This window comes from Triturus cristatus, chromosome 8, assembly GCF_964204655.1.
Source record: "Triturus cristatus chromosome 8, aTriCri1.1, whole genome shotgun sequence".
In the NCBI taxonomy this organism is placed as follows: Eukaryota; Metazoa; Chordata; class Amphibia; order Caudata; family Salamandridae; genus Triturus; species Triturus cristatus.
In genome coordinates, this window is record NC_140591.1 from 1,563,346,355 (window position 1) to 1,563,359,564 (window position 13,210).

Below are 13,210 nucleotides of genomic sequence, written 5' to 3' on the forward strand. Positions count from 1 at the left end.
GTCCAAAGATAACTCTGGCTGGTTGAGTTGGGTACAAACATAGAACACACAACAGTACTTAATAAGTCAATGTCAGCCAGTGCTATCACTTTAAAAGCAATAAGTATGTTAAGTTACATAGCTACATACTAAGCAAAAAATACAAATGTACACAATGGAAATTAGGTCTCTCTATCCTCTTTTGAACTAGAGCTCTATATAAGAAAGTCTCTGCTCAATCAAATCCTATAGAAAAGGTGATCAAGAAAATTCACACACAAGTAACTATTAAACATAAAACTGCAAATGTACACAATGAAAACCAGATCTCTATAGTCCACCCTGAATGAGAGATCTTTTTAAGAAGGTATCTTAAGTAAAACAGCACTCCTTCGTTTGTCACATAGTTCAAACTGTAACCCTCTTTCTAATGTACATGTCAGAGGGCTCACAATTTACAACGCCTTCTGGTAGACTGATACATTTGGCGTGATTTTGTCCCTTAACTTTTTGCATTCAGGACTCCTGTTTCACTGACTTTGTTTTTTCTGGCTTAAAGACTCTGCTTGCTTTGCCTCTGCTAAACAGTGCTAAAGTGTTTGTGCCCTCCCCTTTAAAACATAATAGAACTTGCTGTTAGCCCCAAGTAAGGTGGCACTACCTGCGTTCAGGGCCTGTAAATTAAATGCTACTAGTGGGCCTGCAATACTGATTGTGCCACCCACTTACAGATCACTTTAATCATGTCTCAAATCTGTCATTACAGCATGTGTGTGGAGTTTTTAAACTGCCATGTCAACCTGCCAAATAAATCTTTTGCCAGGCTCAAACCCTCATTTATTATACATATGTCATCCCCTAATGTGCAGTGTATTCAAAATGTTGGACACGCACTTTTAGGTCTTAAATACCATGGTAGTGAGAAACTCTTAAATTCGTTGTTCAGTACTGCAATGCCTACCTCTCCCATAGGATAAAATTGGAGTTACCTTTTGCATTTAATAACCTGGAACTTCCAAATAGGAATGGGTAACCCATTCATGTTTGATGTCTCTGGATTTATAATGTAATGTAACTGGGTGTAGTTGACAGTTGGGCTTTGTGTATTCCTCCTAGACAGCCACACACAATAAGGAGCTTAGGTGTTCATGGATGGCCATCACAGGCAGGAGGGGAGGGAGGAGCTGGGCACAGCCTCACTTACACTTATATAGGCTGTGTCCTGCATCCACACCAAGGGCTGCATACTTATGGCCAAGTGACGCAACGCAGCAAGTCAAGTGCTGTACTGCAGTGTGTGACTGGGAAAGGGCAAGAATGCGCCATATTTAAGGCAATGCGGCATATTTCTGCCTTTTCCCCTGCAATGGCACCCTTTTTGCTGCCTAGCTCCATTGCATGCACTTTAGCACCATGGTGCAAGAGTACCTGTGTTGTAAAGAAGATTGTTTTTGTGCAGGAAGGGACACCTTCCTGCAAAAACAACAATCGCCTGAGGCTTTTTCTTCTTTCTCTGTGTGCTGCAGAATGCTTGTGAAAGAGGAAAAAACGAGGAGAACTTAACTTATTTCTGCATGTTACGCTTCACCTGGGGAGGCATATCTTTTTGGAACATTCTCAGGTCTACCATTTCTGGTAACTCTGGGAATGTGTCAAAATCCATGGATGTTGCATGGGAACACCCATGCAATGCCCGCAGAAATGCCTCCCTGGCAGAGAGTCATGCAACACAGACATTCGCACTGCATTGCATTACTAGAGATTTATGAAGCCGCTCAGGGCAATGCAAGGTTGCCTTGCGTGGATTTATATATCTTGATGTTAATTTGCATCGCTCTTGCACTACTTTGGGTGGTGCAAGAGCGACAAGCGGGGCTCATAACTATGCCCCCCAACTCTTCTGTAGCTCCTTGAACCTGACGCATAGCCCGACTGCTCAACGCATCCTCAATACTGGACTTCACATCACAAGCCTTTATTGACGAGATCCTCTGAAAGGATGCAGGACCTTGCATAGTAGCCTCACTGCATCTCGAAACCGCTGCATAACTTTGGTTGCGCATCCTTGCAGTGCTCCGCAAGCCAGGATTTAAGGTATTTTGTTTAGCTAGACTAACTGGGTCCCTGGAGCCAGCAAACAGTCCATCATGGTTGGCCTGACACAAAATTATGTCCTGGTCCGGCGGAACCAGATATTCACAGTTGGAGCTTTTTTGCTTTTTGGTGCTATTTTGACTAAGATGTTTAAGCTTGCATATCTTCAGTTCTACGATTGGATTTTTGTCATTTTGTTCTTGTTTTATTTATTGAAAATTACTCTATTTTCTAACTTGGTGTGGGATCCTTTTTGTGCGGTGTTTTTACTTTATTACTGTTTAACGTTGGGCACAAAAGCTTCACACATTGCCTCTGAAATAAGTGTGCCTGCATTTTGTCAAGCTACTAGAGGGTATTTGCACATGTTAGTTTAGGGTTGGCTTGTTCCTCACCCTGACAAAGATTTTGGTTGCTGCTTGATCTGGGCTCAACCAGTAACCCAATTTCTTACACCTTCGTACTGTATTTGGCACACAATAAAAATATACAAATCTCCTTTTTAATGTATTTGATGTGAGGCATGTGTTGAGAATGCCTCTATTCCTAATAAGCACTGTAACTACATTGCAGGTGGCTAACACAATTGTGGCCAAATCAAATGATCTAAATAAGATCAACCATGGGGTAGAGCAAATGTCCCTCACTCTATACTGCTTTTTAATTATTTTTTGTTATTACATGAGCTCTAGAAGACCGTTGTAGCTTTCACTAACCAGACCTAAGTATGTGCTTAGTAAAGCAGATTTGTAAATACTCTAAAACCTAATCTTAATCTTGAGTGAATTTCTATAGGGTTGAGACCTTGATGTGCCCTGTCACTGGAAATGTTAGTGCTTGTGTGAAATGTACCTGTTTAAATGCATTGGGCACCAATGTCCTCCCCAATAAAGCAAACATCCTCACCATAAACTCCATGTACAAAACACCTAGTCATGATGTTGAGATGGTATGTAACTTAATCCTATGCTGAACCATATCCCTCTACAGTCCCTGAAAGTATAGCATCAAGATATAATCTTGGTGATTCATACTTTAATAAAACAAAAAAAGGTTAGCACGACCCTCAGTTTCAAACACAAATTGAATATGACTCCTGCTTGTAGAACAGTGGGGTAGAGGGAAATCTCTTAGTTGGAGGGTTGAAAGTGGGGCTTGGAGGGTCTGCAGAGGGTCTGCAGAGCAAGGCGTCTTTTTCACACATTCTCCAAGCATCAGTCTACACAGAAATTGGACTGGAAGTCTTGGTGACTTAACAGGAAAGCAATTATAATGCAATTTTAAAATTTGTTATGTTTTTTGAATAAATAGACAGAAACCAATAGTTTACAATCTATATATAAGTTGGCACCCTCTGACATTACTGTATGTCATATTCACACTCCCCAATTGTTTCAAGGGCAAGGCATTATATCATAATGGTATGTCGGGACTTTAATACCAAACCTGATGTCACAATGGTCAATTTAGATGTTTTGCATCATTCTGAAATCTTCAGTCCCAATCATCCATAAACTTTTTAAATTTCCGGTTCTAGGAGAGGTGGCTCCTTAATGTCCTTTATGGATAAAAACATAATGTAGATACTCTAAATGGTTCCAGGCCCTCAGATTCACACCTTTCATCACAGTACTGTGCAGGGGGATGTGTAAAATTGAGAGATTACATATTAGTCAATCCGGAAGCATGTCAGTTGGTCGATGATCTTGAAATAGAACAAAGAATTGAGAGTGACCATGACCCACTGATAGCATGCCTAAGGGTCCAAATGAGGGACACTTCCAAAGGTACATAATGTCAAGAACTAAGGAAATGGGCATTACAAATAACAACATATAGGAAGTCCATAGCCTGGCGGCAGTCTAATACTAAACTACTGTGCATGTATGGTTGAGTCTTTTCATCTAATTAATGCACATTTCATTTTCTGTTCTTCATCCACTGTAGGTGATAAGAACAAGTGTTCCAATCACAGGCAGGTAATTATGATAGGACTTAACTAGGAATCCACCACACCTCTATATAATTAGTACTGATTTCAACCAAGTATAGGTTGTTTTGTAGGAATCCATGGCCCTGATGAATGCCCCAGACTGTTTAGGCTAATGACAGTGGGCACAAACATGTTAGCAATAATTTGGGGGTGAGACATAGTATTCCAAGACCCAAATGTTTTTTTCATTTTTAATCATACCTAGGGTCCCATGAATAAAGGTAGTGTTCACCTGTGAACTCTAAGGTATTTCTAACTGTTTTTCATCTGGAGCCCCTGTTCAATGGAGTTGTCCAGTACGTTTTATGTAAGAACTCCCTCCTAACTTGTCAGTCTTCGAGGAGGTTGAGTCCGCCCGGGTGGCATTATCTTACCAGAGTGGGGAGCGGATTCCTATGATGAAGCATGACACTAACAAGTGTGTGAGGTTTCCTCTTCCATTAAGGATGACTTTCCCATGAGTTAGGCATCTGAGGTCTTAGCTCCAATATCAGGCACACCTGCACCACAGCTCGTGCTCTGACGTTTCAAATACACCCTTATCTTTTGGTGTATCACTGACACCATACCAATTTATTGTGTTTATTGGCAGTCTAATAACACCTGCATCAGACTTGGTCAAGCTTTACATCTCCAGCAATATCAGATAAAAGAATATCTGGAGAAAAGAGATCCCAATGATCCAGAGACAATCCCAAGGTTTGAAATCCTAATTAAATTATCTTGGTGGACAAGCACTCTGCAATTTACTCCAGGAAGCAAATACACTGATAATAATAACCACATATACATTGAAGGGTTTGATTCAGACTGCAGAACATTAAAACAATCTCTTTCCTTAGCACTTAAAACAATGCACAAAACTTCAGATGGGGAAACCCGATTAAAAACATTAAGACAGAAGTATAAGCATCTTGTTGAATTTAATAAAGTTAGGTGCACGTAGCTCGGAAGCACTAAGAAGCAAGAATACTAGGCGCTTCTGGAAACTAGTAATATGGGGATCGTAAGGTACGCTAAAAACGTTTGAAACCAGGATCACACTTGCCTTCTGGTTTAAGCATTTTTCATCACTATACAGTTCCGCTAGTCATGAAAAGTCTACCACTCTGAGGAGTGCAACGAGGAGCGGTGGTCCGGCAGAGGAGGAATAGAGCTCAGAGGAGACTTTTTGTCCTAATCTAATCGACTCACCAGGAAGTGCTTGTAGCAATCCTCAGCCAGAAGCAAAATAAAGCCTCGATGCGCTACCAGCAGACTAGTTTAGCTCAGATCTCACTACTTGGATACCAATTTTAATTTCAGCCTATAACGCTATCTGAAGCCAGGGAACGGTACCTGCATCATGAAAAACTGTCATAATTGTTCCTCATTGCAAAAAAAGGTCCACAAAATGTACCCGCCAATTATCGAACAATTTCCCTGCTCAATGCCATTGGGAAAATCTGTCCAAAACTCTTACACTAATTTCTGGATATTTGGATATGTGATAATGGGACCATCAAGGCTTCACAGGTAGGCTTTAGAAAAGGGAAAGAACAATTGATCAAGCAAGGTGGCTATTTAATATAAGCCAGAAATACACTAGTATGAAAAAAATCAACTTTGATTTGACGTTTATCGATCTGAAAATAGCCTTCGAGACTGTAAACCGCGATTTGCTCTGTCGGACCATCCCTGGAAAACTGGTATTGGCAATAAAACTCCACTACAGTAATAATACGTCTTCAGTCAGATATGCTTGAGAGGAGAAGTACCAGATAGATTCAACATCAATGTAGGGGTCAGGAAGGGTTGTATTCTGGCCCAGATTTGTTTTAATATGTTTATCAATGATGTTGACACTTATCTGAAAGCCCTAAATCTCGGACTGCCAGCTTGTGGCCAAATAATGGCAATTTTGCTTTTTGCTGAGGATGCTGTGCTCCTGTCACATACTGGCCATGCATAAACTCCTAAAGGCATTTAAATGTTATTACAATGCAAAGAAGTTACAGATTAACACCTCAAAAACAAAATACATGATATTAAAGAGCAGGGGTACGCTGAGGAGTTCCTTCGGAATCTATGGAATGCCTTTAAATTGTGTTGGAGTGAGGTTTGATTAAAAAATGACTTGGTCGATCCACTTATTACAAAGTGAGTCCATGCTGAAACAAAATGCCAGCGGAGTCCTCAGTTTTGCCAAAAGCCAGGGTTGCAGATTGATTGGCCCCATCCCTGGGTAAGGGCTCTGTGGATCAGAACTGCGAGGCTACAAAAAAAACAAGGGTTTGGCAAGGGCAGGAAATCATTTTTCACGTCAATTACATCTTCTGGGACACCAGTGGATTCTTTGAAGCATGAGCCGTGCTCTAAGTCTGTTGAGCAGTATATAGCACTACGCCCCCTTCAATACTGGGCAAGAATTTGTACAAAACCTGAGTTGAGGTTTTTCTTAAATAATATTCAAGAAATCTGATCGCAAGCTAAGCTAGTAAAATTACCCTGGTATAATAGTTTCGCAACCACTTTGATAGCCATCGGCTGCCCAGGATATTGGAACAAACCAGAAAGGATGAATGTGGAAAGCGGCCAGATGGTAAAGGAGAATCCTTGGCTTCATATCCACAATGATCTGAAAGGGAAAAAGGTAGCTCAGCTTCAGATCATTAAACCCATTATTACTTTTGAACCATGCCTGGATATACTCTACCCTGCTGGTAAAAGATCCTTATATATTAGCTTTAGATTTAGCACTCTGCCAGTGACACTGTACACTAGTAGTGGAAGTAGTTCATCTACCTGTGGTTGCGAGTTTGTGGATAGGATCTGTAATGCACCTGATGTTGTTCTGCTCCTTTTCTCTTAGGCCCAGAAGAGACTACCTCCACTCACTCATTATTGCTCATGGTGCACAGCACTGTAAGGATGCTCTGAATTTATGATGCATACAGATTCTGAAACAATCTTCAAACAGGTTTCTTTATGTATAAGTGGTTTGGAGATCAACTAGATCACTGGACACTGTCAGAGTTTCTGAAAATGTTCTGCTTTACTTGCCTATGTTACATGTATATGGGCAAGCTCGCTGCCCATAGGGGTGGTTGCAAAAGTCCTGACCAAACAAGCAAATATCTTGTCAGCGGAACATGATGCAGCAGCCGTGAAAAATGTCTCCCATGGTAGCTGGTCATCAAAACTCGATGACCTTAAAACCCTACCACACTATATGTCATCCACCATGAAGCCACCAGTGAAACACAACCTAATGAGATTACGTTTTGGCCTAATCCCCCTGATGGTGTACAAGTACAGCCGGAGGTACAAGGCAGATGCGCCCTCTCAGTGCCAATTTTGCAGCAATGGGGAAGAAAATCAAATTCACGTCTTGTGCATCTGCAGAACCTTATTCTCCTTGCGAACCTTTTGCTTGTGTCCAATTTGGCGGATCCTCAACTTGTGGACATGTCAAGAAGCCCTAGAGGAGTGTATGAAGGGTGACTCAGCTCAGATGACTGCCTGTTTTGTAAAATTCATGTCTGAGATTAATTCTATTCTACCAGTAGACAACTGGCATGAACTTCTGCCGTGCTAGCTATGATCCCTTTTTTAACATAAACCAATTTTTTTATAGAGAATGGAAAGTGCTCTTAAGTTTTCTTTTGTATGAATTGCAATGATGAATTGCAATGATTTTAATTAATTGTGCAATAAATACATTATTATTATTATTATTGCTTATGTTATTGTACTGGTAAAATCCGTTACACAATTGTGGTTGTTGGTTCATACCAGGAAATGGGGATTTTTGTATGCCGGAAGCACTTTATCGTTCATTTCCCTGACCTCTACAATAAGAAGCCTTTACATTTTAGCAGCATTGTGTCTCTGAACTTTAGTTATTGGGTGATTTTTATAAAGCCTTTTAATTGTGATTTCTTTATAAATAACTAGACAGCAGTTTGACCGGGTTGCAGCCAAAGCAATTATCAGAAACATTAGCACTTTTTAGACAGCTGTATGGCCATTCACCAGCACATTTTTACTGACTGTCTCTTAATTGAGAGCAGACTCTTTTGGCAGTGGGACTTTTTCAACCTTTCTCATTTTTATGCATGCAAATGTTTTTGATATGTTGTCCCATGCTTCATGTTTGCTTGAGGTATTTAGACAGAATATCGGAAACAAAAATATCATGGGACTAAATATTGTGTCAAGAATATCAAGAACAAAAATATCATGCAGGCGAGTTTTCGTTGGTGAGCTAAGTTTCACGATAGATAACTCCACAAATATGTGCCGTGATGATATATATATATGTTCAAGGTACGTATGTACGGAGTTAAGAATAGTAAATCTATACTTACTTATTTGCACTTAACTTCTCGATATTTTGGTCCTCAATATTTTTGACACAAGATTCTGTCCACATGATATTTTGGGTTCCGATATTCTGACAGTGACGCAGGCATGCGCACAGATAATTTCAGAGAACGCCATTATTTTCTCCCAGCCAAGTCAAAACCCTAGGGTTTGTTGAAACCTGTGAGAGTGAACGAATGAATAAAAATTACTCAAAGTTTTTGCTACATAAAACTACTAAAATAAACTACTAACATTCCTAAAAGACAAAGGCTGGCACCCGGAAGCAAGGGCTATTCCACTGGCTAAAATTGAGTTCCCCACAACATGGTTTGATATAAACTGATTGCCTAGCTTCAAGCAACACAAGAGACAACACACCTCCATGATGAGACATATGAAGCTAAGTGCACAAACGCCTATGTACCACCAGAAAATGATAACACCTTACAATCCAGCACCTATGTCATTATTTCACTCAGCAACACACAATGGAATGCCCAGCTTTGTTGAATCCAAGTTTATAGGACTCTTCCATTCACTATTTGGATACACCAAGGGGCCTGTTTATGGGGAAGTCATGCAGTGCAGCAGCGCATGTCTTGCTGCGCTGCAAGGTGTGATAAGAAAAGGGCAGGAATGTGCTGTATCTAAGGCAATACACCACATTCCTTCCCTTTCCCCTGTGCTGGCGTCCTTTTGGCTGCCTAGTGCCAATGCACTCACCCTTGCATCGTGGTGCAGGGGTGCCTGCGCTGCATGCAGGATTGTTTTTGTGCAGGACGTGGCACCTTTCTGCACAGAAAACAACCCACGAGGCATATTCCTCTTTCTGTGTGTCCTGCAGAATGCAGCACTCATGGAAAGAGCAAGTAATGAGGAGAAATAGAGATATTTCTCCTCGCTACGCCTCCACTGGGAAGGTGTAAGATTTTAACACATTGCCAGGTTACAAGATTTCGTAATTCTGGGAATGCATCAAAAACCATGGGAGTTGCATGGGAACACCCATGCAACGCCCATGGAGCTCCTTCCCCGTGCGAAGTAACACAACCCAGCGATTTGTACTGTGTTGCGTTACTGCAGATTTATGGGACCACTTAGGGCCACGCCAAGTGGCTTTGTGTGGCTTCAAACATCTGTCTTAAGGTTAGCATTGCTCTTGCCCTACCTTGCGTGGTGCTAGAGTGACACGAAGGGCCTCATAAATAGGCTCCCAAATCTCATTGACTTCCACACAACTGTAAAAAGGAATGTCTCTGTGAACAACAATGTTGGCTAAAGGCTCACCTTCCATCACACTGTGAGGGTTACACACGAAGGCGGTAGTAGAAAGCTCCTCGGTACCAGATGAAGACCGCCACTGGTGTCCAGATCTGCCGGATACCATCCCTACACCACTTCTGTTAGAATCTGAAGTTTTGTCACCAAAAGTTGTTTTTTATTATAGCATAAAAAGTAAAAGCCTGCAATTATTATAACACGGCCAACTTCATTTCCTAGGCATGTACCAAAGAAATGACATCGCAGCTCCACTACAATAACTTAATACAGTTGTGTTCTGAGTCACAATGTCTGCTGCCTGAACAGGCACACAGGGGCAGGCATGTCACAGATCATCGTTAAAACTGCACTTTAAAAAATGAATTACGAAACCTGTTTTTTTTTCTTTTGCTCCATTTTTCAGATGAACAGTGATAAGCAGACCAGCGATATTTATGAGAACCTGTTCATTTTTTTCCATACTTTAGGTTATTATAGGAATGATGGGATCTCTGCATGTTTCTTTTCTTCTTCTTCTTTTTAATCTGACTGATTCTAATATATTTTTGCAACAAACATCTACCTGTATTTGGTGTGTTAAAGTTGGCAATTGTATTCCTCATATTCACAATCATCCTATCTCTTTCATATGACACCAGCACCAGAAGAGAAGGGGTTTGTGGGAAGGGTTATTGTGTGTCCATGTGTTAAAAGGAATAAGGCACCCCCTGCCATTCATTATACAGCTACATATGAATATACATTATATGGATAATTATTATGATTGTCACTATTATTATTAAAAGTTGATAGTTGTTTCAAGTACAAACTCACCAGGGCTCAGAGGAGGGGGCAGTCAGAGGCTGCCATGGCCTCGCCTTCTCGTGGAGTCAGAGCACCTGGTGTGACTTCAGAACTTATAGCTGCAGAGAGGGGACCTCTAGGGCCAGTGCAGTCATTGGGGGGTTTCTGGCTGCTGCAAACCCCCTGCAGAATCAGTTACCAATGGGGACTAATGTTCGAATGGTCATTATTCAAGCAAACATTTTTCCTCCGTTTTCTAGCACCTGAATTGGAAAACAGTGTTGCAGAAAGTAAGCTGAAGAGATATTTTATAGGGCATTCAGTATGAGTGCGGCATTGTTTGGCCAAGCCCTGCCAGCACACTGGTTTAAGAAATGTAACTATCTGCAAAAAGATAAACCAAGGAAGTTGTATGTACAATGCACATAGTCTCATGCTTGTAAGGCGGGGACATGCAGAATGAAAAATAAGAATTCACAATGTCTTTTTAATAGTGCGTCCACAGACACGCATACCAAAAAGATACACAATAGTGACGTGTGGTACAGCACACTGCAGCATCAAACCGGCACACGCACACACAAACACACACACACACACGCACACACATAACACAAAGGTTAAAGTGACATTACAGTTGTAAACAATGTAACTTTGCAAACAACGCTGAAATTCACTGGTTCTATTTATCTCAGCTGACAATGACTCACACCCTAAAGGAGCTGTAACTCGCTTCCCTGTCATGCACAGTTTGTCATCTATAATGTCATTTCAAACGTTGCAGGGATGATATCAGTCATATGGAACATGTCTTGAGTGGTGCACTATGTAGAATAATTAGCTGTGCTTGGAGAGTTGCAACTTATAGTTAATGCACATCTGCTGAGACAGCTGCTATTGTTTAAGCCGAGGCATGTTGTGTAGACCGTGCACACAAACAATTAAACATACAGACATCACATGCATGCCCATGCGTTTATTTATAGACATACACAACCATAACAGCACCTCGTGCCCGCAGATCGAAGCACTCATATACACACACACGTTACACACAGTGAGGCATTCAGTCCCAGGTAAACATTTATGAACACGTTCAAGGGTAAATGGGTGAAGGCACCATTTTGTGGATGGATGGATGGATGGATGGATGGATGGATGGATGGATGGATGGATGAATACATCTATGCATTTGGGAAGACAAATTAATGAATAAAAGATTGGAAGAATGTGGGTGGATGCATGAATGAGTGGATGGGTGGTTACATGAGTGCATGGTTGTGAATGGATGGATAAATGTATGCATGTGAATGGCTTTTGTGAGTGCATGGCTAGATGAATTGATATATAAGAGTGGGTGAGTGTTCAATAGGTGACGGCCTATTTACTCTCCTGCTGACTCTCCCCCTCGCTTTTCTCTTTCTTCCTCGCTCACGCCTTCCCTCTATCCCTTTCTATAGGTGTAATCCTTGCATTCCAATGTAGAGCTCAGTCGATCTTTGCATTTTTCCACTCCTGTTGTTTAAAGCCTGATAACAAAGCATTAGTCACTATAGGGTCTCTTAAATGTTGTCTCCCACCCCATAGCAATGCTGTAGCCCCAACTAACGTGGCACTAAGGTCGCGTTTCGTTAGCTGCATAGGGAAAGTACAAACACATGACACAAACGTGCAGTGGTGTGCATTGCATCCCCTGCCTGGCTTAGTTGATATGGTGGTAGAGTAGGGGTTGTTTCCCAAAGCCAAGCATGCCTAATGTGGTATGTGACTGCCACACACAACTAGCCACCAGTGTGTGACCGCAGCTGCACCTCGCCCTGATTCTACTGCTTCCATGAATTATTAATATTGGGCTCCTGGTATCGAGGTTCTTAATCCTTCACTGTTTCTTCTGTTTTGCCTAAAAATCCCAAACTTCAGAATTTTAATATACTGAATAGTTCATCATGTCTGAGGTTACTTCAGGATTAATAACAACTCTGCTGCAAGAGAACCTGCTGAAAAGGTGCAGTTGGACCTGCAACGCCACATGTGTGCCTCAAGCTTCAAAGATTTTTTTGACATATGAAGGCGATGACAGGGACGAGATTTTCAGGGAATTGCCCCTTCCTTGTCAGAGGTGTATATATCAGTTTACACCACTTTTTAGGTCTCACTTGTCATCACACAACACAAACCACACAGTGCAATGCAACACACAACATTCATCATACACATGCATATATAGAAATTAGCTTTTGGACAGCCCTTTCAGCCATTGGTTACTTTGGTTTAGTTGACTTAAGGCGGTGGTTCACAGGACTGTCAGCACTCGTATCAGTCCACAGCATTTAATGGGTGTGAAAATTCGAGAAATGTCTCTTGTTATTATGATACACTCAGCAGTCCCCCACACTCAGGCGTACTTAGCGGGTTAATTCATTACCCCCTCATCCGTCTTCCTGGATGCAGTCCTTACACTTGAGCTACTTCTCCTTTCCACCACAACCAATTCCCTAGCTGAAGCAAAAAGTTCCTCCAAGATGGCCCCTGTTACCCAGGAGTCACCACAAAAGGGCCGAACTAATGATGCACTTCCTGTTTTTTCTTTACTGACTCTGACCATATACTGGAGTACCATTGGTGCACGTTAGTCACATTTTTAGATTATCTTGTTACCTTTTATATAATTACATTTTATCAGATTGCTGTTTTTGCTCGAATATGAATTTACCTTGAAAAAATGAAAGAGGC